Consider the following 10,459-nt stretch of genomic DNA (forward strand, 5'->3'; position numbering starts at 1 on the left):
GTTAGATAAGTAAAATGCTATATATATTCAAAAGGGAAGTATTAAGGCAAATTCCATTACCCAAGAAGTGCAATACATACCCATTTTCTTGTAGAAGTAGTAGTTTATCCTTTCTCAGAAACTGATCTAAAGGGGAGAAAAGCCATAACAAATAGCTTAACAAGCTGTTTCTATATTGTTCACTCACTCTTTTTTTTTGGGTGGGGTGAGGGAACCATTTATGTGTTTAAGCTAATTACTGAATTTAAACAAACCTGGTTTGTGATCTAGCTCTGCCTTTCAGTCCCCAGTATGAAAGGGGTGGAAAAATAAGAGATTCTCACATTATTACGTTTATTTATAAACCAGGGCCAGTAGCCATTCCCTCCTCTGTCCTGCTCCATTTACTTTTTTCTTGTGAAGCTGGTAAAAGGTGCCAGATTGAGGGCTCTATTCCTCTGTGGGGCAGTGGCTGTCCAAGTTATATGCTGGAGGGATCAGCTGCAGGCACGAACAGATAGCTTAGGCTTTTGGCCATTATAATGGTATATGGAGATATTCTATCTCTTAGGGCTGGAAGGGACCCTGAAAGGTCATCGAGTCCAGCCCCCTGCCTTCACTAGCAGGACCAAGTACTGATTTTGCCCTAGATCCCTAAGTGGCCCCCTCAAGGATTGAGCACACAACCCTGGGTTTAGCAGGCCAATGCTCAAACCACTGAGTTATCACTTACCCTGTTGGGTACTGGGTGTGTTTGCTGAGATGGCCCTCAAGGGGCCATTTGTGATAGTATTTCTCTTCTTGAACACTGGACTGAAACTATTCTGACAACTAGATTTCAGATAGACCACAGAGCAGCCAACACAAGGCTGGCAGAATTATAATTAAAATTTTAACTACTGCATTAAATCTGTTACAGTGTGGTCTGAATTCCACCTCTTCACCTTTACAAAGGTCTGTTTACTCTGTCTTCTCCCCAGTAATGCACTTCTCTGGACAGTACCTTACCTAGTGCCACATTAAGAGAGGCCTCTTAAGAGCCTGCTTAATGCTGCTTTGCTTAGGGTATGGCTACACTTGCAGCTGTACAGCGCTGGGCGTTAAACCTGTCTTCGTACAACCGAGTAGGGAAAGCACTGCAGTCTGTCCACACTGACAGCTACCAGCGCACTGTTGTGGCCACATTTGCAGCATCTGCAGTGGCATTAGGAGCGGTGCATTATGGGCAGCTATCCCAGCATTCAAGAGGCTGCAACGTGCTTTTCAAAAGTTGGGGGGTGGAGTGTGGGGGGGAGAGAGTGTGGATTTTTGGAGCCGACACTGTCAGCTCCCTGCCTTGCAAGTTCCAACCCCGTCCCCCACCCCCTCTCACTCACTGAAAGCAAACAACAGCTGTTTGTTTGTTTCCTCACAGACCAGATAAGCAGCCGCTCCGAAATGGACTCCCCCACCGCCTCCCGCCACGCTGCTTCTCTCCTCAAGCCCCCTCCCTCCCCCTCTCTTCAAGCAAACACTAGCTTAATAATAATAGCCACAGACATTTCTGTACCATACTATGAAAGGTAAATTCTGCTCTTTTGTGCCAAGTCAGTGGAGGCAGGGTTCTACACAGCTGAGATCCAGTTCCATAGTGGCAATTCCAGGCTCCTACCTACTTCAGGGATGTGCTGTGAGTTCAGATTTAAAGGCAGAAGAATCCTTAGAGTGGATCAAGAGAGCAGCCTGTAGCAAAAACGCAAGTTAAGCAGGGGTAAGTGTAGGATTGGAGAAAGATGCTCCAGTTCCTGTGAGGGGTAGGGCAAAGAAGGGGCAGCAGGCTAGTGGGAGGTGGGCGAGACTGTCGATAAGGGGTTAAAAAGGAATGGGGAACAAATTCACACATTTAAGTAAACCGCTAGACCCTGGAACAGATATGAGAGAGCGCTGGGAATCTGCTACCTATGCAATTAACAGCCCCCTAAATTCTTTTGCAAAAGCAACTCTAAGTCTGTGCAAATACTTTTTAACGTTCTTTTATTTTTAGCTGATCTCTTAGCCCCTGGGTGTGGGGCCTGATTCAGTGAAACCCTTTCCCTTTGAGCAAAGTGGGAATGTTAATTCCTTGGGTGGGGGTCACAGCCCACACCCTGAAGTACACAAAATGGGACCTGAAAATGCAGTCAGAGTTTTTGAGGAAACGAGTTATTTTTTACTGTCCTGGCTTAAAAGCTCCTCAAGGAGGCAGCAAAGTATAGGAGCTAGATGCATTTCTAAGTTGTTACATTCCTGATCGGAACCAAGCCCTCTGGGAGGATAAAAATGGCCTTTATCCCAGCCCCTACTGAAGTTAGAGCAACCCCCTGGGCTGTCCTATGTTACAATCCACTGCCTATGGGCCCAAGGGGTTGTTTTGGCAGCCACAGAGTGTAGCACTGCAGCAATTCCGGCTCACAATCCTATTTCACTACCGCCACAGGGTGCTGTAGAGTGGTTATGCTGGTTCTATACCACACTATGCGCACAGGGGTAGTGGGGAGAGGGTTGTCAGTGACTGACTTCAGTAGTTTCGCTGCTCTACTTCTCCCGCCTCCCAGGGAGGAGAATTAGAGTCGGGGCGGCATGCTCGGGGAGGATGCGGAGCAGAGGTGAGCTGAGGTGGGGAGGTGCTGCACGGCTCCCCGAGCTGGGGGAAGCTGTTTGGGGGGAGGGGTGCCTATGGCGCGAAACTTCCTTGCACCGGCCCTAAGGGCATCTGAAGAAGTGAGGGGTTTTTTTACCCCCGAAAGCTTATGCCCAAATAAATCTGTTAGTCTTTAAGGTGCCACTGGACTCCATGTTGTTTTGGTGGATACAGACTAACACGGCTAGTTCCTGATACTTTATGCCTCAGGGAGTGTCATTAGCACTGAGTGACCGAGAACTAAATACCCACAAAGAACATCATATTCATCCCCATCCGCCACACCTAGCCCCTTACAAGCCCAACTACCTTTACTGAGTTTTGAGCCAACTCTGAAGTAGTGCTACAGGGAGGGATTACCTGACACAGGCTGCAGCGGGGGAGAAGATGCCTGCTCGCTCGCTCGCTCTCTCGCTGAAGCTCCAGGTCTGAGAGAGGAAACTTTTCCCTTTACAGTTGAAGATTTGATTGTGGAAAGAGGAACTGATCACAGGGCTGGCCAGTAGCCCATGGTGGAGAGGCTCTTATGGGGAGACGTCCCCAAAAGTGCGCGGGAGAGAGAGAGTCTTTCCGCTCCTCCACCCAGAAGTGAGCTTGAAACTTGTCCAAGTCTCCACCCACCAGACAGAGCCTGGCTAGAAATCATCAAGCACAAAGCGGGACACTTCCGTGTTGAGCTGTGAGCTTAGCTGTTTAGCTTGCCTGAGGCCTGGTGTATGCAGTTTATGGACTGATTTAACCCTGTAGGTTTTTCTTACTGAAATAGCTAAATCTGCACAACCCTGGTGTGTAGCTAGTGCTGGTGTTCAGGTGCTTTATAACACCTTTCCTTAGGGAGATAAGCACCTTTTACCAAAGTAGCTGCCTCCGTGCTAGAGTGAGCTAGTTAAAGCAGTACAACATTTGGGTGTAGGCAGCCCTTTGCTGCAGGCTGCACTGTGAGCCCTCCCAAAGGAAACCTTTGGGGTGGGGGAGAAATGACAAAGAACCCCTCCTACCCCGCACCCCAGGGTGACCATATTTTCCCAAAGGGAAAATGGAACTGGTCCAAGGTGCGCCCCCGTCCCGGTATGAGCCCTGCTCCCAGCCCTCCCTGCTGCCCAAGCAGGGCCAGCCCAAGGCCCCGCCCCCTTCTCACTGGCCCAAACCCCTCTGCTGCCCACCCACGTGGGACCGGCCTGAGGCTCCCCTTTCCCACCCAAGCCTCCCTGCTGCTCTCCCTGGGCTGGCCCGAGGCCCCCTCCCTCCATCTGCCCTGTGAGCAGGACCAGCCTGATCTGCCGCTGCCCGCCCAACACACACACACACGCACACGCACATGCACAGAGCCCAGCTCTATCCCCTGCACTCGGGGCTGGCCCAAGAGCCCTGCCACCCGCCCATGCAGAGCTGGCATGGCCCAAGTTGCTCTCCCGAACCATCCCTCTCATGCAGGGCTGGCCTTGCCGCTTGCCCCCCCCCCTTCCCTAAATGTTCCTCTGTGCCTTACTAGGGGTTCCAATTGCATCCCACTTTTTTGGAACTAATGTGCTTTTTGCCCACTTTGCTCTTGCCAACTGATGAGCATGTCGGTGGCAAGAGAAAATGCCCCCGTTTGCCAAAAAAGTAAGGCTGGCTAGGCCAGGGCTTAAAAAAGGGCCTGTCCCAGCCAAAACAGGATGTATGGTCACCCTACCAACCACCCCACCCCACGCCAAACAAACAAACAAAAACAACAACCCCAGGCTCCAGGTGTTTTGTAGGAAATGTTCTCCAATGCAAGTAGGGTGACTAGATGGCCCGATTTTATAGGGACAGTCCCGATAGTTGGGGCTTTTTTTTAATAGAGGCTCCTATTCCTCCCCCCAAATCCCATCACTGCCCCCACCCTCTGTCCCGATTTTTTCACCCTAAATGCAAGGAACTGTTTGGACACTACAGGATGGGCTGAAAAACCTTGAACTGTGCATAAATCAGGAATTGCAGGGAGATTTGCAGCCAGAGCCTCAGTAAGACTCAACTCACAGAGTGTCATGTGTGCTGCCCTCTTGCAGCAAAAGGGATCGGTGTCGGGGCAGGGTGTGGGTGTGAGCGAGAAAGCGAGAGACCCTGCTCATGGCTCTGTGAAGGCCCTGCCCCAGTTTAGCTGTGGAACAAGAGTGGAATCCTCGCCTGCCCCCCCGCTCCAACACCCACCCAGGTGGCAGCAAGTGGTGTTGGGCTGGGCCGTGAGGGTGCAGAAGTGGATTACATGAAGCAAAAACGTACAGGCAATCTCTGGGCGCGGTTTAGAGGTGGACCAGCTGAATGTCATGCAGCCGGCTCAAGTGGCATGTTGGAGGGCGGGGAGGGGAACCTGTGAGGCCTGTGGGGAAGAGGGCCTGACGATGTGTTCCAGAGGGCGAGGGGTGCAGACTGCGCAGGTATCCTTCTGTAGGACTGCTAGAGGAAGCAGGCGGCATGGCTGCCCTCAGTGCTGAAACATTGGCTGTGCAGCTGGCAGCAAAACGCCCAGGCAGGAGGGAGCGCTTTGCTGTTTGTTAGTCCTTAAATTACCTCTCCCCAGCTGCCTGCCCCGTTGTTGGTGACACCGGGCATTAACAGAAGGATGGAAAACGACAGTGCTAACAAAGCATCCCTGTATCAGGCCTGAGTGAACAAAAGTAAGCTTGCTTGCCCAAACCGCTGCCATGTTTAAACTGTAATTAACCCCACGGGCCAGATGGGAAGAATGGAATGTATAACAGCTAGTTCAACCCTGGTACCACCGGGAGATAAGGGGGGCCCCTGCTTGCACCTGGTTTAGGAGGTAGAGTAATAATTCAAACAGTGAGACAAGATAAAGGTTCAAAAGTAGGCACTAACGAGATGATGTATTTTCTGCCAAGTATGATTTAACCTGTTTAGTGTAATTGCTACTTTATAATGTACTTGCTATATGGGAACTAGAAGGGAGGGAAGAAGAGGGGGGGGAAGGGGGGGGGCTGGGCAGTGGGGGTAATAGAGATGCTTAGCTGAAATCATGTATAAAGAGAGAGAGCTGCTTGTATGGAGTGTGCTTGATTTGAGACTTGCCTGTCTCCAAGTACCGTGTTTTGAGATCTCAAATAAACCTTTGTTTGCTTCTCCACCTTGGTGTGTCTATTGGAGCGAGGCACACTGGGCAACGAACCACTGTTGCTGTCGCCTCAGGCCTTTGTGCCTGCAACACCGTGGTGTGGTCAGATCACATGTAGGGAGGCAGACACAGTAGTAGGGTCATAGAACACGATCTAGAAACAGATCTTAGCCGGAACCCATCTGTCTCTGTAGTTCCAGGGAGGGCAGGTATATCAGGTGCCCTGTTTGGACATATCACAGTAGTTCTAGCGGCATTAGCCAGGTTGCAGTGGTGCATGCTGAACAGAACTATGGTAAAGGTGCTGTCACCAATTTGTCTAAACAGGCTTTTGCTGTGAAGCGTCTCTGTGCCCAGGCCTGGTTCTAGGGAGCTGCTTTAAGAGCCATGATTCAAGGTTCTTTGGTTAAACCCCAGTTATTGTTCAAATGTCACAATAATCATAAGCCACACCCAGCAGGGGGCAGCTGGGTGCCTGCAGTGCTCTAATTCAGTGGTTCTCAAACTATGGGTTGGGACCCCAAAGTGCGTCGGCAGCCCAGCCATGGTAAGAGTTGTGTGGGGCAGCAGTGGGGAGCCACAGACCCTGCACCTGCCTGGCATTGCCTCTAACCCGTGTCCCGCTCTGCCAGGCCCCCACCACCCAGGGCAGGTGGAGGGGCCACAGCTGCCCACACGGCTCTTACCATGGCTGGGCTGTACTCCCCATCCCACAGCCGGAGCCTGGACCAGGTGAGAGCTGTGCAGGCAGCTGCGGGGAGCCGCAGCACCTCTTGCCCGGGGGAGTGGGGAGCATATTGACCTGAGGTAAGTGACTGATTCTTTGGGATTGGGCGTAACCGGAATAGTTGTGATCCTTGGTGTAAAGTGATCATCTGTCAGTGTCTGGGTTGCATGGTAAATAGGAATGCCCAGCGAGAATGTCTGTGGTTCCATGTTAAGGTTATATGGTGTCAGAGGAGTTTACACTTGTTACTTGGTTGGTGAAATCTAAGTATAGAACTCCCAACCTGTTTGGGGTTTGTGCCCTGCTTCTTAACAGTCTGCCCTGAGATTGGTAATGTTGCTTGTGAGCCACTCCAGAGTGTGATACCTCTCGTTCCGTAACTGTTGTGCTTTGAGATGTGTTGCACATGTCCAGTCTACTGTGGGTGTGCGTGTCCCATGCATACAGAGATTTTTTTCCCTCAGCAGTACTCGTTGGGGATGGTTTGAGAACCCTTTATTGCCACCCACCACTGTGTGCTGGTGTAAGAGAGGGGAACCACTCGCGCCCGCCTCAATTCCTTTGTTCTGGACAGACTCTGATAGAGCCCTCAACTCATCCAGCCTTCTGGCTGAGGTAATTGCCACAGAAATGCTGCAAGCTGCACCTTTATAGAGCTAATAGCCAAACTCTGTTTTAGAAGACAATCCAGCTAAAGGTCCTCAAGAGACACCTTTCCTGCCAGACCAAATGGAGAAGTGCTTCCACTTAGTGCTTCCACTGTTGTGAGAGGATATGCTCTCAGTCGCAGCACTAGTCCCATAAAGTTTCAAACCTGGCTTGTGGAAGCAAGCCTTTAACCTTCATGGCATCTAAGACTGCCTCGATGAATTCCATTGTCTTTGCCTATTTCAGGATTGATTTGTCTCAATTTACTAGGATCCCCAGTGCACTGAATGTGGACAAATTACTGGATACACTGGCTAGGACTTGAGCCTCAGACCAACCAGTCATCTAGGTATGGGAACACATGGACACCTAATTTTCATAAGTGAGCTGCCACAACTGCCCTGCACTTTGTGAACACTTGAGGAGCAGCTAATAGACCAAAGAGAAGCACCGTAAATTGATAATGGCAACCATTCACCACAAATCTAAGAAACTTTCCTCAGTCATAGCTTATTGCAACATGGAGTTAAGCATCCTTTAAACTGAGGGGAGTGTACCAGTCTTTTAAATCTAAAATAGGCATGTGACTCTCTTTGTCTTGAGGATCAGGAAGTAGCAGGAATAGAAGCCTTTTTCCCTGAGGTACAATGGGACTTTCTCTATGGCCTGAAGACAACATTGGACCTCCTGTTGAAGGGCAATCTTGTGAGAATGAAGAGGGATGGGGAAAGGGGTTGGGGTGAGGCAGAAATGAACTGATGCTATGTGGGCCCAAGCATTTAGGCAGTGGGATAAGCAATTGATAAACAAACAATGGGGAACAAATGGAGCCACGGTGACCAGTACACTGTCCTCAACAAACCCATCAAAATGCCTGTTTGGATGAGGTGGCTGAATGGGATGAGCTCATTGATGCTGAAAAGGAGGGTGGTGTGGCTCCTGTAATCTCAGCCCTTTTTTCTGAGTGGATCTTGGGATTGAGGCACATACTGGTATTTGTGTGGTTGAGACTGTTTTATTTTTTATGCTGGAGTATAGGTCCAAGGGGATTTGAATGTTGCCTTAGAATCCTTATGGCTATGAAGCCTGTCGTCCATTTTCTCTGAAAACAGTGAGGGACCTTCGAAAAGAAGGTTCTAGATAGTCTGTTAGACCACTAGAGGTAGACCAGATGACTGCAACCATGAACTCCTTTCTCATAGTAATAGCTTTTGCCATGGTTTGAGCAACCGAGTCTGCACTATCCAAACCCTCCTGGAGGGCAGTCCTGTTACTCTCATCCACCATTACTGCAAATTCTTGTCTACAGTCCTCTGGGAGATGTCTTTAGATTTTATAATGTTTTCCTAGATGGTGAAGTCAAATCAAGAACAAGAACAACAAATACCCTTTCTTCTGTTCCAGAGCAGGTGCCACCCAGGGTTCCTCCAGAATTATCTCATGCCTTGGTCTCAAGGTTTACTTGATGCCTTTCTCCTACTACCCAAAGTCATAAAGAAGATCAGGCAGGAAGGATATGGTTACAGTGACACAAAGAGCCCCCTTAATGGGCCAGAGCATATTCACTAGCAGACTTAAGTATCAGAGGGGTAGCCGTGTTAGTCTGGTTCTGTAGAAGCAGCAAAGAATCCTGTGGCACCTTATAGACTAACAGACGTTTTGCAGCATGAGCTTTCGTGGGTGAATACCCACTTCTTCAGATGCATCCGAAGAAGTGGGTATTCACCCACGAAAGCTCATGCTGCAAAACGTCTGTTAGTCTAGCAGACTTACTGCATCTGTGCACAGCGACTTATCTCTCTCCCCGCTCTCCCAGACTTGTGGACAATTTCACCAGAACTTCCAAGTCTCCAACTGTTTAACCCTTTCAAGTCTCTACCAAGCGAATTTAAGTTAATTTCTACAGTTGAAATGACATGGAACACTTTGTGGCTCTTCTGCAGTGGGAGGCAGGGAGGAGCATGCAGCATGGGTTTTTGTAGTAAGGTAAAATTAAATAAGCTGGTTTTTAAAAAGCCCTTTGTAACAGTCTCCATTGTGTAGCTTTCTTCTCCCAAACTTTGAGCAGAGGAGTTGGGCTTCATCTGTGCTTATAGGAAAATAAGAGCTTAGTTTGCAGCTACTTTTATAATAACTAGTTGTACCTAGTCAACAAGTGTCTCTAACATCCTTTTTAGGAAAACCTGTCATCTAACTACCCTCTGTCTTGTATCTGTAAGAGAGAGCGCAGATTAGGTTTCTGTTAAAGGGTTCTTTTGTCAAACTAACAGCAAGTGATATTTTAGTCTCCTGTGGATGTTTCAGTGAGGTAGTAACAATGCAATAATTGTGAAAGAAGCAAAATGCAAACTTCAGGAATTCTTTATAGAAGTTACTGTATTGTAGTAAGTGCAATAAAAACAGACAATGAATCAGTACAATTAAGATATTTGTGCTGTTTGTCTTTTCAAAATTAAAAAGTTAAAATATAAAAACTATATGTTCAAACAAATGACATTAGGAAATCAGTATACATGTAAATCCTAAAACTAAGTAACAGGAGGATGTAACAATGAGCAGTACAGTTTCTTAAATAATTTAGCCTTCCACGGTGTTAGAACTTCTTGAGTTTTGTTTCTTACCATAGACAAACTCTGTAAAATTGTAATGATGCTTCTCTTTTTAAAAAAATTCTTCAAACTACTATATTTCCCTTCTCCAAAATGAACAGATTTGTTGTGGTTTTATTGAATTTGGTTATTTAATACAGATAACTTTCACAGTTAGTGTGCCTGGTACTATACAACAGATGAAGTATGCTGAATAGTTATGGTACTGTAGTAATATACATAACTGGTATGGCAGAGAAAGTTTATTAATAGCTATCAATTGTTCTCCATGTCCACTGGAGGTAGAACAAGAAGCAATGGGCTTAATCTGCAGGAAATTTAGGTTAGATTATTAAGAAAAACTTTCTAGCTCTAAGGGTAGGTAAACTCTGGAATAGGCTTCCAAGGGAGGCTGTGGAATCCCCATCATTGGAGGTTTTTAAGAACAAGTTGGACAAACACCTGCCAGGGATGGTCTAGGTTTACTTGGTCCTGCCTCAGCATGAGGGGCTGGACTAGATGCTCTCTCAAGGTCCCTTCCAGCTCTACATTTTTGTGATTCCATGACTTAGCTGTGGGCCAATGTGCAAAAACCAATAAGTATCACAATAAAACTTTTAAAACTAAATCCAAAATTATAAATGTTAAAATACTTATAAATACAGCTTAAAAAAGACATACAGCATTAATCTGTATATGATCACCATACCACTTGCTTTTTCCTTATACTATAAATGGCATGATAATATACCTATCTATAT

Source organism: Mauremys mutica, chromosome 12 (assembly GCF_020497125.1).
Source record: "Mauremys mutica isolate MM-2020 ecotype Southern chromosome 12, ASM2049712v1, whole genome shotgun sequence".
Taxonomy (NCBI): Eukaryota; Metazoa; Chordata; order Testudines; family Geoemydidae; genus Mauremys; species Mauremys mutica.